At 38.1% G+C, this 15,788-nt stretch overlaps 1 protein-coding gene across 3 annotated transcripts in view; it reads right to left on the bottom strand.

Moving 5' to 3' along the window:
• Positions 1-15,788, bottom strand: part of HIVEP2 (HIVEP zinc finger 2) — a 195,501-nt gene that overhangs the window by 69,675 nt on the left and 110,038 nt on the right. For all 3 annotated transcript variants that reach the window (XM_032339350.1, XM_032339352.1, XM_032339353.1), the window contains one exon: positions 14,937-15,049. The gene's annotated coding sequence lies outside the window, so the exon portion shown is untranslated. Of the gene's footprint in view, positions 1-14,936; positions 15,050-15,788 lie in introns of those variants that run through there.

Here is a 15,788-nt window from a genome sequence, read left to right as displayed (position 1 = left end):
GATCTCTGTCTGTCAAATGGATAAAATAAAATCTTTAAAAAAAAAAAAAAGATAATTACATTTCCAAAAAAGTTAAAAAACTTTATTTCAATAATTTTGGATTTAAAATATTTTATACATTCATTATAATATGGACTTCCTTTTGATTTTAAAGTTATTGTGGATATTAAATTAAAAAATAGCTTTTTGAAAATGTTTAGCTTTTGAATTTGTACTTCCTCTGCTCTATATTATTAATGAAAATATATTGATGTTTTATATACTTTGAATACAATTAACATTTTATATTTAAATCTCTTAGGTCATTGAGAATGAAAACTAGTAAAAAAAGCAGCAATAGAAAATCTAAAAGCATCATTCTGCTTAAATTTTTTAAGCTGGAAACAATGCAAGTAAGCAGACTTTTATCAAGCATGACCCACATAAAATTCACTAACAGGACATGACAAATTATTTAATGATCATTCAATTACTGTTCAAAACAACAAAAGTGAGCCCAAAAAGTATTCTCATCAAGCCCACAACATGACCATCTTCTTCCTTATAAAGACTATCACTGATTAGGTTAAGAAGACTATCTGTGGGCCTCCAGTTGAACTCTTGCCCTGAAGGTCCCAGAAGTATTGGCGCCAAAGCCAAATCCCGAGTTGTGTGCTCTTAAGGTCCAAACCAAGTGTGGCTTCTAACCAGTTCTCCCTCAAAACTGCCATGGAAGCAGCTCCGTCAGGTTTTTGCCTCCACTCTTCTTTAGAATCTCTCCGAGATTACTGTGTAACGTGATGGCTGATCCGGTCCAAGGAGCTAGGGAGGTAACAGCACCCTTCACTGTCCCTCTCAGATATCCTCCGCCCCGTCTCAGCCAGATATAAAACCACAGTTAAATACCACTGAGTGAAAACACATACCAGAAGTGAGAGAGGAGGTGATTGTACAGTTTGAGTCTGAGAAATTCCATACTGGTGTAAAGAAAACCATTTACCTAGTGCACCTTCTTTCCTCTTTCCTCTGTCTTCTCTCCCTGTCTCCAGGGCTCTTGGCTGACCTGTACTCCACCATCTCCACCCCCCCCCCCAACCGTGCATTTCCCTACCAGACTACTCAAACTAAGGTCTCGTAGGAGGAAGAATGGCAGCGAAGGCCAAAGAGAATGAAGCGGGCCTTTTCCATTTTTGTTGATTATCCAGTTCTGAAACTTGGAGAATAAATATCGCAGCAAGTTTTTTCCAACAACTTACATGAACACAATGAGCGTTTTGAGTAGAGTTGTCCCTGTGTACTTGGAAGTTTAGAGGAAGGACGTTTCCTAGACATCTGGATTAAGGGACTGGATCCTACAATAACCCAGATCAACTTTCGTTTAAAGATCTGTATAAAGTCTTGATTTTCAGGTTTTAAACAAAGAAAGAATTTTAGAGGTTTTGCAGATATATAGAGAAATCTCATTATATATGTATGTGTGTGTATATATATATAAAATACATATATAATAATAATATTTATATAAAATCAGGAAGGTGGGTACTGGGATAGGGGAGGGCTGAGCTACTTGCTCAAGGTCTGTCGACTATTCTCTGAGATTCAGGACAAGAACCTGGGTGGCTTCCTGATATTTCAACCAATGTCCTCTCAGTTAATCACTACTTCCTCCCCACAACAGTGAACTACCATGTAATGTTCATATGTGGCCAAATAATATTGGCATTCTTCAATTCAGAAATCACTTATGAAGGCTTTGATAATGTTAGAAAATAAAACTTAGAAATCATTTAGTTATTAAATCATCCTTCTTATAAGTTATTCTACATCTTATTATTAAATGTAGAAATGCAAGATCTGATTATAATAGACATTACAGAAACTACACAGAACATATCCAAACTTAATTCTCTAAGATATTCACAGAGGATTTAAGTGATAATGTTATTGTGAGTAAAAAGATTTAAAAATGTGTTCTTCAGAAAATGTTAACTAATTGCATCTGTTCTGAAGAATCATTCACAGTGCCAATGTTAACATGGAAATTATTTTAATTTAAATTTTTATCAGTTTTCCAAAATGCATCAAACATGTACATGTAGGATAGGGTACATTAAAGATAATAAAGGATGGTAAATCTAGCAATATTTAAAATAAAATATTTCAAATAAATGACATTATCTTCATTCACTGGCCCACTTCTATATTTTAAGCAAAATCCTAAGTAGACAGATATTATATCCCATTTGCTGTACAGGCCAATCATGCTGCTTCCAAGAAAAAAATAAAAAATAGCTTATTTAAGTTGCTTTTCAATATCTGAAACTAGCTCTTTAAAACCAAACGTGTCTTATTATAAAATCTTTACCTTAGGAGAACTTTCCATTAGGTAAGTTTAAATGGTTTAAAAATAAAATCTTATATGAGGAGCTCTGAATAGCTCTACTTTTACTGTAACTAGTGGAAAAGTTATAGATAAATAACCAAAGTATTTTAAGTCTTGTTCCTGCCAGCTGGTAAAGGTTCACAACATGTAAATTGAAAAGCACACATATAGTTCTTGATGTTTTGAAAGGACTGAATCTCTTTGACCTGTAAATGATCAAAGGGAATTTCATAATTAATTCTTTATCAGATTGATGCTGTTATATATTTCCTGATTAGACAGCAATTTTCCATGCATATATAATACACTTAAATTTCCATGTTGGTCAGGCCCCCTCACTAGTACTATATTTCCCAGTAAAAACCCATTAGTTTATCTTGCATTTATCAGAATCAAAAATATAATCATTGGTCAACTTCCTTCCATTCCTATTCTGGATGAATGAATGAATGGATGAATTAATGAATGAACGAATGAATGGATGAGTAAATGAATATATTAACTATATACACACATCAGAGTAGTTTTTGTCTTCTCCGTGGCTACAGATACAAGGATTAAGAAAATATACATGGTTTAGAAAATAATACAGGTACAAATGCAAACCATTTAAAAAATAATACCAAAGTGAAATTAACTTATTTTTTTCTCTCTAGAATTAAAAAAGTCCACATAAATGTTTTATCCTTGTCAAATAAATACTTCCAAACTTAGGTTAGGGCAGTCTTAAACTATGCATAATAAGATTTCATATTAACATACTTTAACTAAAATATTTTAGAAAGCCTATAAATATATGTTAATATGTTCATCAACTCCCCAAACTTAAAATTTACATTTTGAAAGAATGAAAACTGTTGCCATTTATAATGAAAATTACTGTTATTTATGCACATATTATGTTTTATATGCTTTGAAAACAAAAGAATTTGAGATTGAGAGTTCTGTGATGAAGATTCTATAGGTTTCTTATTTCAACTTGAATTTTAACTATTTAAAACACAGGTGAACATGGTGGCATGTTACACTCACCCAAATATTCATGAATGTGCACTGCAAAACCATTAGGGGTATAAACTGAAGGCCCTGTCTTCGCATACCGTATTACCACCCTGACATGACAACACACTAAATCCTGTGAGACAGAAACCTGTGAGCCACATCATCACAAAAGAAGTAGAAAGTCATAAAAATGAAGCAAGGAGACATAATAAATAAAAGAGTAAAAAAGAAAGTATTAGCTGGCAAGGGACATATCCCTGCACTCTCAGATTTACTGTGCCCTGGGAGACGAGCCTGACTCAGTCGCACTGTTCCTTCTCACTCCCAAGTTTGATGGCCAGCTGAAAAAATCTTGACAGTGCTTGCCAAGGCAGAATATGTCCCTACATTTGGGAAATTCCCTGAGGATATTTAGGCTTTTTACATGTATGCACAAAGAAACAAATATTTATGGTAAGGCTTCTGCAAGATAGGGGGAAAAGCAGCCAGATAAAATACCTTGTCCATTCAATTCTTAAGGAAAAAGAATCCCACAGCTGTAATAGGTAAAGTATGACAAGAACGCACGGCAATTTCTTCAGAAGCTCTGAGAAGTTTCACTCCCATCAATCTAATAACTGGATTCCTGTATTCTAGCAGACTGAACACATAAGAAGGATGTATTTTATTTACAGTGTTATAATTCTCTTCTCTACTCAGCTGTATTTCCCAGCCCTCAGCCAGGAGTACAAGAGGAATTCAGTAAATGTTTACTGAAGGAGTGATCAAAGAGTGAACAGATGAATGGAAGAATGATCATAAACACACTCACATTTAATATACGTAACATGTACTATTACGCATTTGTGGGGTTAAGGAGCAAATGCTTCTTCCTCTATTCTACTATTCCTTTTAATTTCCTTCTCTTCCTTTAATTTTTTTTTTTTTTAAGATTTTAGTTATTTATTTGACAGAAAGAGAGAGAGAGCACAAGCAGGGGGAACAGCAGGCAGAGAAAGAAGCAGGCTCCCCACTGAGCAAGGAGCCTGATGCAGGACTCGATCCCCATCACCTAAGCCGAAGGCAGACATTTAACTGACTGAGCCACCCAGGTGTCCCTTTCTATTCCCTTTAAATTGCAAGGTAGTCTGATATAATTTAAGATTCTTCTTTGTAACATAGACACCTCTGTGAAAGTTCTTTTATTGTGCCCAATTTGCTATAATAATGGATTTAAAACAAACACACCAAAAATCAACCAAATATAACTATGATATAAATGTCACCTTTTCTCCTTTAACATGCTATTCATCTTAGCAAGGCAACTTAAAATTTTTCTTTAAGTCTATTATTATTCCTAAATGTTAAACCGTCAGACGTATCCCTCCTGCCTCCTAGCAGATTCTGCACCCTTCACCTGTTTCCTCATGGTGAATGTATATTTTGTCTGTTTATTGGCACAAGAATATCCTTGAGGACAGGAAAAGAAGTGGTGTGTGCGTGTGTGTATGTGTGTGCACGCGCACACGGGCACGCACTTCCCTGGATTGTTCTCATGGAAATCTCCCACGTGGGAAAAGGGCCAAGGAGAGCCTGAGGACTTCCCTGACCCTGAGCCAAGGGTGTGGTAAATGTACTCACCATAACCAGTTGGGTGCTTAAAGGGAAGGAGTGGGAAGGAGGAAGGGGAAAGCTGGTAATAAGTGTTGAAATCTTTTACCTGTGAGACAATAATCTAAGAATCTAACATTTTTGCAATATTCAAATATTTTGTGAAGACTTCTCAGGGCTAATATAGTCTCAGGGTGATACCTTTAAGCCCAGCCAGAGCACTAAGATCAACCACGGTTTATATAAACTTGACCCATTAAGGAGGAATCACTGAAGGAAGTTCAGCTTTTTCTTTCACTGACGTAGTTTAATTATATCTTCAAGATTAAGTTGTAACTTTTAGGATGTTTCCACCCCTACCCTAAGGAAATCCCTTCAAAAACCACCCATGATCTTTAAACTGGAGAAGACAGTGGCCCTTTCTTAGGTCAGAACACTATTGACAACTCTGCAGCACTTGATACTGTTAGACATACCTTCCTTAAATATTGAGTTCCCAGCTCAAAATCAGACACACATAGACAATAAGTAAAAGCTCTTCTTCTTATGAAGTTCCTTCCCCCTTAGCTTCTTTAATATTTGCCTGTCTTGATGTCCAGCTACAATTCTGATAGCTAAAATACCTTGGAATCTATCCTCTATCTGATTTTCCAGGCCCAGATGAAGCATCTTCTCCCCTGTATGCTTCTCATTTTTCCCGTGTCAAAATTAATACCTCTCTCCTTTGAGTTCTCATAGCCCTTTCTTCTACTCCTGCTATGACAATGATCATCATCTCCTTTGGATTTTAGTTAACTGAAGACATATTTTATAACCACACCTAAGTTTTCAGCTACATGGGAAAAAGACCACACTTGTTTCGTCAGTACACACCTCTAGCACAATGTTTTGCACATGCCTGGCTTTCCATAAATATTAGTGGGATTCGAGAGTCTACTGAAGTTGTTGAACGGAACAGAATCTTTAACTTCTTCTTGTTTCCCACCCCTCCATTGCCCAACACAAGCCAAAACCTGCAGATCATTTAATCCCCTCTGTCCCCACCTGTGTATTCCTATTTCATCCAGCCCAGTTTAGAACCCAATAACCTCTCATGGAGACTATCCCAATAGCTCCTAACTTCTCTACCTCCAAGTCTTCTACCTCTTACTTATAAAGTGAAGTAAGGTCTATTGCCAAAATGTAATCTAACCATGTTACTCCTCGACTCAAAAATGGGTAAAGGTTCTCTGATGTCTACCGGACGAATCTGCTAACTGCACACTGAAGGCCCTCTACACGCCAGATCTCTTGACATCGTTCTTTCTGTTTCTTCCATGTCTCCTCCTCACTCAGCGAACACAGCATGTTAGTTTTCACTTCATGAGGACACCCATACCATCCACCTGTTTCTTTGCCTATGTGGATATAATTCTCTCCACCTGTCAAAACATTGCCCCTCGTGAAGCCTTCCTCAGGAAAGACTTCCTGATCCCTAAGCCCTTTCCCCTCACATACCCACAAGAAAGTGCGTATGATTTCCTCCTCTGAATGGGCAACATGTTTTACTTACACATCTCTGGGGATGCTAGTTAAGCTTTCTTTTATCCAAGTCAGGTAAAAACAGTCTCATCTCTCTTTTAGATTTGATAAGCAAAGGAAAGGCTAAAATGCAGACTTCCTCCTTGTTTTATTCCTCTAACCACCAGAACACTAAATTGCATATGGCAGAAATGTCATAAATATTCATTGAATTTAACCTAAACTGAAGCTTTTACAAATAGCCAAAAAAGCTCAGGTTCCATGTAAGAAGGATGGGGGCCAAAGCCAAGTTAGTGCTGGCATCTGTGATGATTGGTGTTCTCAAAATTTCCACTTAAGGCTGATGACAGAATTAAGCTCTGCTACAGTCAATGAATAATTTATTTGTGCACAAAACATTCTGTTAATGGAAATCTTTTTATGGCTCAAGATCTAAAATATATTTACTGCCCTATAGTTATTAAATGTTTGCTTTAATCATTAGTACACAAGGTAATGACAAATGATAATTACAGGATCATTATATGCTCTTAAACTGATTTAATCAAGAGCATCTCTTCTGAAATTCAAAAACTCAGTGGATGGGAATGGGGGTGGACTACAATGGAACCCGCCAACTCACTGCCACCATCAAATTTAAGAACCTAAAGATTTTGTTGTTAGAAACACCACCAATTGAGAGAATAACGTTAGATTCAAACAGCTAATACATTTCTTTTAAATTTTAATGCGGAAGTAAAAATCCCATTGCTTCCCTGATGTGGACTGCTCCAACTGAATAAATCATAGCAAAAGAGCAGTTCATGTGTTTGCGCATTCCCTAGATTTCCCAGCCTGCCAAAAAATGTTCCTTTGCTGTGCTATTTCAGCAAGTCGTGAGATGACAATGATTATGCTCCTCAAAAGGAAAAGATAGCTATTTTCCCCGTTTTTATTTTTGGATGCTGAAAGGCACACTTCTGGCTGCTGTGAGTACTCTGACAAGTACACATGTTCCTGAGGAGGTGAATTTGTGGGGGATTTTGGCAGGAGTAAGGTTGAGAAAACCTAAAACTATCCTAAGCTCTTGGGAAATATTTAAGGACAGCAACAAGAGGAAGAAGACTCAGGTCTTCCAGTGAATTCCTGTTTCCAACTATCAACCCTCATGGAGAAAGAAAAGCCATGTAGTATAATATAGGCTTTTTATCTACTTTTATCTCAAATTCAACTAGTTTACAATCAAGTTCATCACCCTATGACTGAAACTAGTTTCTCTCTTTACTTCTCTTTTCCTATTAAAAGTAACATTCAAATTCCCAGGCTCAAAGCCTTGTGTCCTCATTGACAGCTTCCTTCTGCTCCCCTACCCCCATATTGCACAGATACAAATGCACATGTACACACACACACACACACACACACATACCCACACAACCACCTACACCCAATCAGGCAGCCCTACGCTGACTTCCTGCATCCCCTCACTTACATTATCTGTGGCCCGTCAATCCTTATTGCTGCCCCTCCAGTTTAGGCCCTCCACACCGGCCTGAGATCCCACTGCACAAAACCACACTAGAAGGTACTCTGGGTCCAACTGGCAAATTCCCAAAAGACAGGTTTAGGTACAGTATCCTCCGGTATATGGAATCTAGGAATAATAAACAGAGGCCGTGACCTGTGGAAGTATCAGGAGAGTCTTAAGGAAAACAATTGGAGCAGAAAGTAGCCACAAGGGTACCATAATGCATGCATATGTGAGAAGTGGGAAATTGAGGAAGAGATTGGAGCAATGAAGTCAGAAAGAATCTCCTGAACCTCAGTTCAAGGGTTCACTGTAGTTTTCTAAAAGTACCTCTGTCTGTGATGGAAGCGTGGGAGGAGAGGTAAAAGGCACCCCATTAACTGACAGCTCTTGTGCAAACTCGTGTAAGTGCCTCTTAAGTGCCTTCTGTGCTTTTAGGGACTCCTGCACCTACACACCCCACCCTACCCTCACCACTACCCCTGCATCGATCCTCACCACTACCCCCAACCCACCCTCACCATTACCCCTGCACCCCACCCTGACCACTACCCCCAACCCACCCTCACTACCCCTGCACTCCACCCTCACCACTAGCCCCAAACTGCCCTCACCACTATCCCCTGGCACCCCACACTCATTACTACCCCCTGACACCCTCACCACTACCCCTGTACCCCACCCTCACCACTACCTCCAACCCACCCTCACCACTACCCCCTGCACCCCACCCTCACCACTACCCCCAAATCATCCTCACACTACCCCCTGCACCTCACAGTCATTACTACCCCCCCACACACCACCCTCACCATAACCCCCATCCTACCCTCACCACTCTCCCCCTGCACCCCACCCTCATTACTACCCTCTGCACCCCACCCTCACCTGTACCCCCCAACACCCCACCCTCACCACTCCCCACCACACCCAATGTTCATTACTATCCCTGGACACCAGCCAGCACAACAGGGCTGGATTCATCTTCCTAATTTGCAGGCCTGATTGTGTCTCTCTTCTGCTCAAAAATGTTCAGAGCCTTCCCACCACCATAGGCTGAATTAAATGCATGCCCTCCCTACCAGAGTCAAAGACAGCTGTACCCCACATTCACATTACATTTACACCTGTGTCTCCTAGGAAGCCTTCACTTCAGAGGCCATGTTTTATTAAATCTTTTCAGAGGTCAATTGTTTTTGTTCCCATGGTCAAGACAAAGACAATAAAATGTACTTGTCAGGGGAATAAAGGGGTTTTTGTTTTATTTGTGGGGGAGAATACTGTTGTTACTCTATATAGAGATTTCTTTGCATTCAAAAAGATCATTAGAAAAACACAAAATTTATTCTTACTGCTCTGCTCTGGGTATTTAATAAGTAGCAGACATGCTGACTCATCTCACTAATATGATTAAAATTCAATAAGCACCCAGGTATAAATTTGCAGTCCCCAAAATGAACTTTAAAAAGAAAACTCACAGCCAAATATTTTTATTGAATTAAACAAATATTTATTGAATATCTACTATTTTTTTCAATCACCATTTCCAAGGCTGAAGAGGACACCCACAAAATAGACACAAGACCTCAAGCAGCTTATAGGGTAGCATGTGAAAGAAAAATTTCACATAAATCACTTTAATATAAAGCACAAAAATCCATACAAAAAGTGACATTAGAGAAGTAAAAATTGTTAAGGGGATTCAGAGGGAAACGGTAAAACATGAAGATGAATCATACTAAAAAAAATAGCTAACCAGTTTCTCAAATCAGTAAAGTACAATTAACCAAAAAATAATATCGCAAATAATAGATGAGGTTGAAAACTCAAAGTTAATTTGTCTTTTGACAATTCATGGATGAGAAGTCAATGTGAGATCAGGTTCATAAATAAAGATCTCTAAGTGGGTCATTTTGGCCAATATCCACTTCAGCAATTTATTATGAAAACTACCCAAGAGAATCAGAATCTCAAAGGCTATTCTTCATCTATAGGGATGCTGCCTGGAATCTGTGAGATTCTCAAAGCTGGGAGAGTGTCTGGGTGAACTAAACAGTTGTACCACCAAAGAAAGTAAAAGTACACTGCCTCCAATATTCCCTATCAGACCTGATTTTTCTCCCAAACTTCCATATAGCGTCTATTTCCTTATTTGATTCATACTGAACAGAATATAGTGACTGCATCAACAAAGCTCCAATAATTGAATACTGGCAGTCAGCCAGACCGGTGACCTGGTAGCTAGGGATACCCTATCTGAAGTGGCAGGAACCAGAGTTCAAGTCTGCCTCTACCACTCAGTAGTGCTGTGACTTTGAGCAAATCACTCACTTGTAACCCCCTGAGCCTCCGTTTCCTCATACACAAAATAAAATGTGAGTGCTATGTACATAATAGTTATTGCCTAAAGTGAGATAACGTAACATGGAAGCCATTTGTAAACTGTATAGCATTACACAAATGGTAATTCACGTCATCAGGGAAACAAGGAATATAATTACACTAAGTCCTGTTGCGTAGGTTGTATGTGGAGAATAAAAGATGAGAGGTTTATCCCTCACAACCACCCTTCAGTGCATGCTAAAGTCAGGAGGAAAGAAGGATAGGCAGAAAGGAATATTTTTTTTTAAATATTTTATTTATTTATTTGTCAGAGAGAGAGAGAGAGAGAGAGCACAGGCAGAGTGGCAGGCAGAGTCAGAGGGAGAGGCAGGCTCCCTGCGGAGCAAGGACCCCGATGTGGGACTCGATCCCAGGACGCTGGGATCATGACCTGAGCCGAAGGCAGCTGCTTAACCAACTGAGCCACCCAGGCGTCCCGGCAGAAAGGAATATTATGAGATGATATAAAAGCAAACTTCAGTCAGTTTTCTGACAACTAAAAAAACGCTCATGGACCAAATGTGCTTTGTTCATGCTGCTGATTTAATTAACGCTTGTTGACTGAATGATGAATACATGAAGGGGTCAGGAACTGAATGTGGGAAGGAATGAAGGCATAGCCAAGAGAAATGCATGAACAAAGCAGGAGGTATCAGGTATGTGTCAAGAGCGAAAGAAATAATTTGGGAAAAATGAACCCATGTGGCCCAAGAAGCTAACAATAATGGGCTCCATTCACACAGACTATAATGGCAGAAGAAACAGCAGCCCTGATAAATAGAGACTGGTTCTAGGCTTCCTATCATTCCAGTAATACTCATTCATAAATACTGACACCTTCTCCAGTTGCCTAAAAACATAAAGGACCCAAACAGAAGAGCTGCATGCATGCAAAAAACTATAAAAATGACCCCACATGAAAGGAAACATTTTGAAGGCCACAACACATTGAAGCTCATAAGGTCTACTCTGAATTCTATGTGATAACTAGAAAAATTATATCAAACCCATAGAGAGCAGAGAGTAAATCTAATTTGCAACATTACCAAATCTTTACAAAATCTGCTAAAACGTGTCCAAATAGAATGGATTAAAAGTTTCCTCAGTTTTATTTTCCCGATTTGTGTAACTAATGACATATATATTTAAATTATTTATTTATTTGAGTATTCTATTTTATTATTTATAAATTAAATTTGGATTTCAATAACTTCTGGCTCCAAAAATTACTAACTATAATGACTATGTAATTCTCAGCTAAGTAATTAACTGCTCTGAAACCCAATTTTCTCAAGTGAATATGGGACTCTTACTTTTTACTTTAAAGATTTTATTTATTTATTTGACAGAGAGAGAGAGAGAGAGAGAGAGATCACAGTAGGCAGGGAGAGAGAGAAGGGGAAGCAGGCTCTCTGATGAGCAGAGAACCCGATGTGGGGCTGGATCCCAAGAGGCTAAGATCATGACCTGAGCCAAAGGCAGAGGCTTAACCCACTGAGCTACCCAGGCGCCCCATTTACTTTTAACTTTAAAAAGTTTAAGTACCTGTAGCACAGAGCCCAACTCACAGAACATGTTAAGCATTTTCACCATCCTTCTTACCATTCCTCAGCTTAAAGAAGAAATACCACTTACACAGTTCTGTTTCTTTTTTTTTAAGATTTCATCTGTTTATTTCAGAGAGAGAGAGAGAACGCATAAGCAGGGGGGAGGGCAAAAGGAAGCAGGCTCCCTGATGAGCAGGGAACCCAACGCAGGGCTTGATCCCAGAACCCTGAGATCATGACCTGAACAAAGGCAGATGCTTAACCGACTGAGCCACCCAAGCTCCCCACCATTTACATAATTCTTAAATAATTGCAACTGATGCAATGAAAGAATATAATTTTGAACACATTGTTAAAGGTACGTAGTCCACCTAATGGTCCAAAGTTCACCTACCTTAAAATGAATAATTTCAAGACAAATCAAAAGCACTGGCTACACGAAAGAAAATGGCAACAAATGAGGAGCAATATTGTTGATAGAAAGATAATTTTTTTTTTTACTATATGTTATAAAAAGTGATATAAGAGAAAGATCATCCTAATGGTGAGGGTTTTCCTTTCTTGGAAACTGCCTTCTATTTACTACCAATGTGGGGAGGGGAAATCAGACAAATTTCTAAAATGTATTATTTGAAAAAAATATCCTCACTTGGACTAATGGGCAAAGCCAGGTTCACAGACAAAGTCAGGGAGAGACTAGTGATTATACACAACGCAGACATCATAAAAAACCATACTAATTTCATATGAAGTGTTTCCTAACCAAAGCATTTGGTTTAATTGAGAAAATGTACCCATCTCAATGAGTTCTGTCACCAGTGACAGGCTAAAGAATCAGTCACATGATTAATAAAGTGTTAAGTACTGTTATGCTTAAATAATGACACACTACCATTACCACTACTAACCATCCTCAAAAACACTAATAGTTGTTGAGCTCCTACCACCTGCCAGGAGTTTAATCCTCACATAATCTTATGAATTTACTTTATCTCCCCCCCAAAAAACTATTATTTTAAAACACAGTGACTCCCAGTATGCCGACTTTGGAGCAAAGGTTCCCAGAACACACATGTAATAAACAAGAAAGCCAGCTGTACTCAATGTCCTGGCCAGGTGTATTCTCAGCCAGCACTCAGAGAGCATAACTTGCACAGTGTCCTAAACATCCCTTAAGGGGCGCCTGGGTGGCTCAGTGGGTTAAAGCCTCTGCCTTCAGCTCAGGTCATGATCCCAGGGTTCTGGGATCGAGCCCCGCATCGGGCTCTCTGCTCGGTGGGGAGCCTGCTTCCCCCTCTCTCTCTACCTACCTCTCTGCCTACTTGTGATCTCTGTCAAATAAATAAATAAAATCTTGAAAAAAAAAATCCCTTAAGTTAGGTTCCATCAGCCAAAATTTAACTATAACACAATGGGGGTACTTTGAGAATAACTGTAAAAGCCAAACTTGTGAGTACATGGAGAATTAAGTGAGGCAGACAAAAACATTTAGGTTAGTGGTGCTCAGTATTCATTATCATTTTCTAACATCTACTCCAGCTATTGAAGAATTAAAGTTTTGCTTTAGAAACTGTCTTTTAATGTTTCTCTTCCTGAAGGGTTTTTTATCTAACTGCCTTATATCCCTTTAATTATCTGATTTTATTTCTTTTTCTGAATGGCACCATATGCCCATAACAATGTAAATTACTGGTCACAAATGAATCCTGGGCCATGAGCCTTACAGACAAAACGAAAAGATGTCCTGGGGTTTCCAAGCTTGGTATTTATTTCTGCACTCACGGAATACTCAAAAACCACACTAACAAATCAAGTTCTAGGGCAGTTGTCTCAAGGGAGATCATTTCAGACAAACCTAAAGCAGTTGTTGGCATCATATGAATTATGCAACCATATCTCTGAAAAACCACCTGACCTCATCACGTCTTAAGATGTTGATAGGTGAAGCAGATACTATTAGTTTGGTTTCAAAGTCTGCTCCCCAAATGATTAGCCACTTTCTCCTCTTATTAATTATCATCCATCAGGTTTTTAAATAGCTTCAGTTCATTCAGAGGAAAATTAAATAACAAGCTGTACAATTTAGAACTGTGCATAAAATTTAGAATTTCAGAGACTGAAATCTTGTGACTAGACTAGAAAAATAAATATTTTTCCAAATTTTCTGTTACTGTGTAAAGGGTTAATTAAAGCATGAGTTTGCCTGGATTTAAAAAAAAAAAAAAAAAGAAGAAGATGAAGAAGAATTACCAAACCTTAAAATCAGTATCATTTAGAGTTCTGATGCCAAAAATCTGTTTGACAGAGCAGGCTTTACTATACTGACATTTTAGCAGTAGCCAAAGTCCTGTTCCCACTAAATTCAGTCTTGGCAGCACCAGTAATTTACTAAAAGCCTTAACTCATCTTGGTTAGGAGTTCTCTACCTCGAGAGCTTTCCACAAAACACAGTGCCACGAGGAAGTTGAATTGAGCAAGACTTAAAGGTTTCTATTCTTATCACATAAACCAAGCTTTCTGTAAAATGAGAATGGCCTAAATAAAGAGAGATACTAATTTACTCAAAATCATTAGATTTTAGATTTATCTAAAGAGAGATACTAATTTACTCAAAATCATTAGATTTTAGATTTATCTAAAATCATTAGATTTTAGATTTGCCTCTGATACAATACAGTACAATTATACATAAATATCTCACTAATGGTAAAATCTGATATTTTTACATTATTCCAAGATTTCAACAAGCAAATAAGTACTAAAATAGTAAATAAAAGTATCTGGTCCCAAATTACAAGTGACAACATTTTCTAATTTTCTCATCTTTCTAATTGGTACATTCCCAGAAATATTGTAAACACTTACAAACATGTTCATTTAGATAGCATTCCAAGCATCTTTCACAGGTAGTAAGGGCCTCAAATCATCACTGCCAAAATTTCACATAAAGCTTAATATTTTGCTTAAAAGATATTTCCAATAATTTTGAAATAAAGCCATATAAAAAGCACTTGACTCAACTTACCCAGCAGTTGACTGTTAATGAATTGGTAAAAGAGTGTTCCAACCAAATCAGTTCACTTAATTTTTCAAGTGGATCTCATTACCATTGTCTTTTTAAAAATCCAAAGACTCCACCTAATGAGGAAAGGAAAACAAAAACAGTGTTTAAACCAGAGCAGCATCATGGCATCAATACATTAATAACACAGAAATCAAATCAAGGGACGCCTGGGTGGCTCAAGTTGGTTAAGCAGCTGCCTTCGGCTCAGGTCATGATTCCAGCGTCTTGGGATCGAGTCCCACATCGGGCTCCTTGCTTGGCGGGGAAGCCTGCTTCTCCCTCTGCCTCTGCCTGCCATTCTGTCTGCCTGTGCTCACTCTTTCGCTCTCTCGCTCTCTCACACAAATAAATAAATAAAATCTTAAAAAAAAAAAAAAGAAGGAAAAAAGAAATCAAATCAAGATTCTTACTAAATCTTCTCCTAAGTTACTGTGCTTCTTAAGAGTATAAAACAACAGAAGCATCTGCTAACTAAACCAATCCAGTTTGGGGCAAAACGAATGTTCGAGCATAAAGAAAACAATAAAATGACACAGTCAATGTGAGAGCAGAAAAGTTTATTGTCAGTACTGATTGGCACACAGAAGCAAGGTCTATATAATGACAGTTAGGATATGTAAAATTAGACGTGAGAAAAAGAGGCAACTGATTGCTTTAGAATTCAGTTCATTGGTTCTTATTAATTTACCAATGCAATGCAAATGTGTAGGCTGTAGTTCCTTAAAGCAGTTAAGTTCTAGTTCCATATAATCTCTGTTGAGGAATACAACCTAATACCTATAATCAGTCACTTGGAAAGAATTCACTGGCATG

The sequence above is a fragment of the Mustela erminea genome, chromosome 4, assembly GCF_009829155.1.
Source record: "Mustela erminea isolate mMusErm1 chromosome 4, mMusErm1.Pri, whole genome shotgun sequence".
In the NCBI taxonomy this organism is placed as follows: Eukaryota; Metazoa; Chordata; class Mammalia; order Carnivora; family Mustelidae; genus Mustela; species Mustela erminea.
Note: the sequence above shows the minus strand (reverse complement) of the source record. Positions and strands in the feature narration are given on the sequence as shown.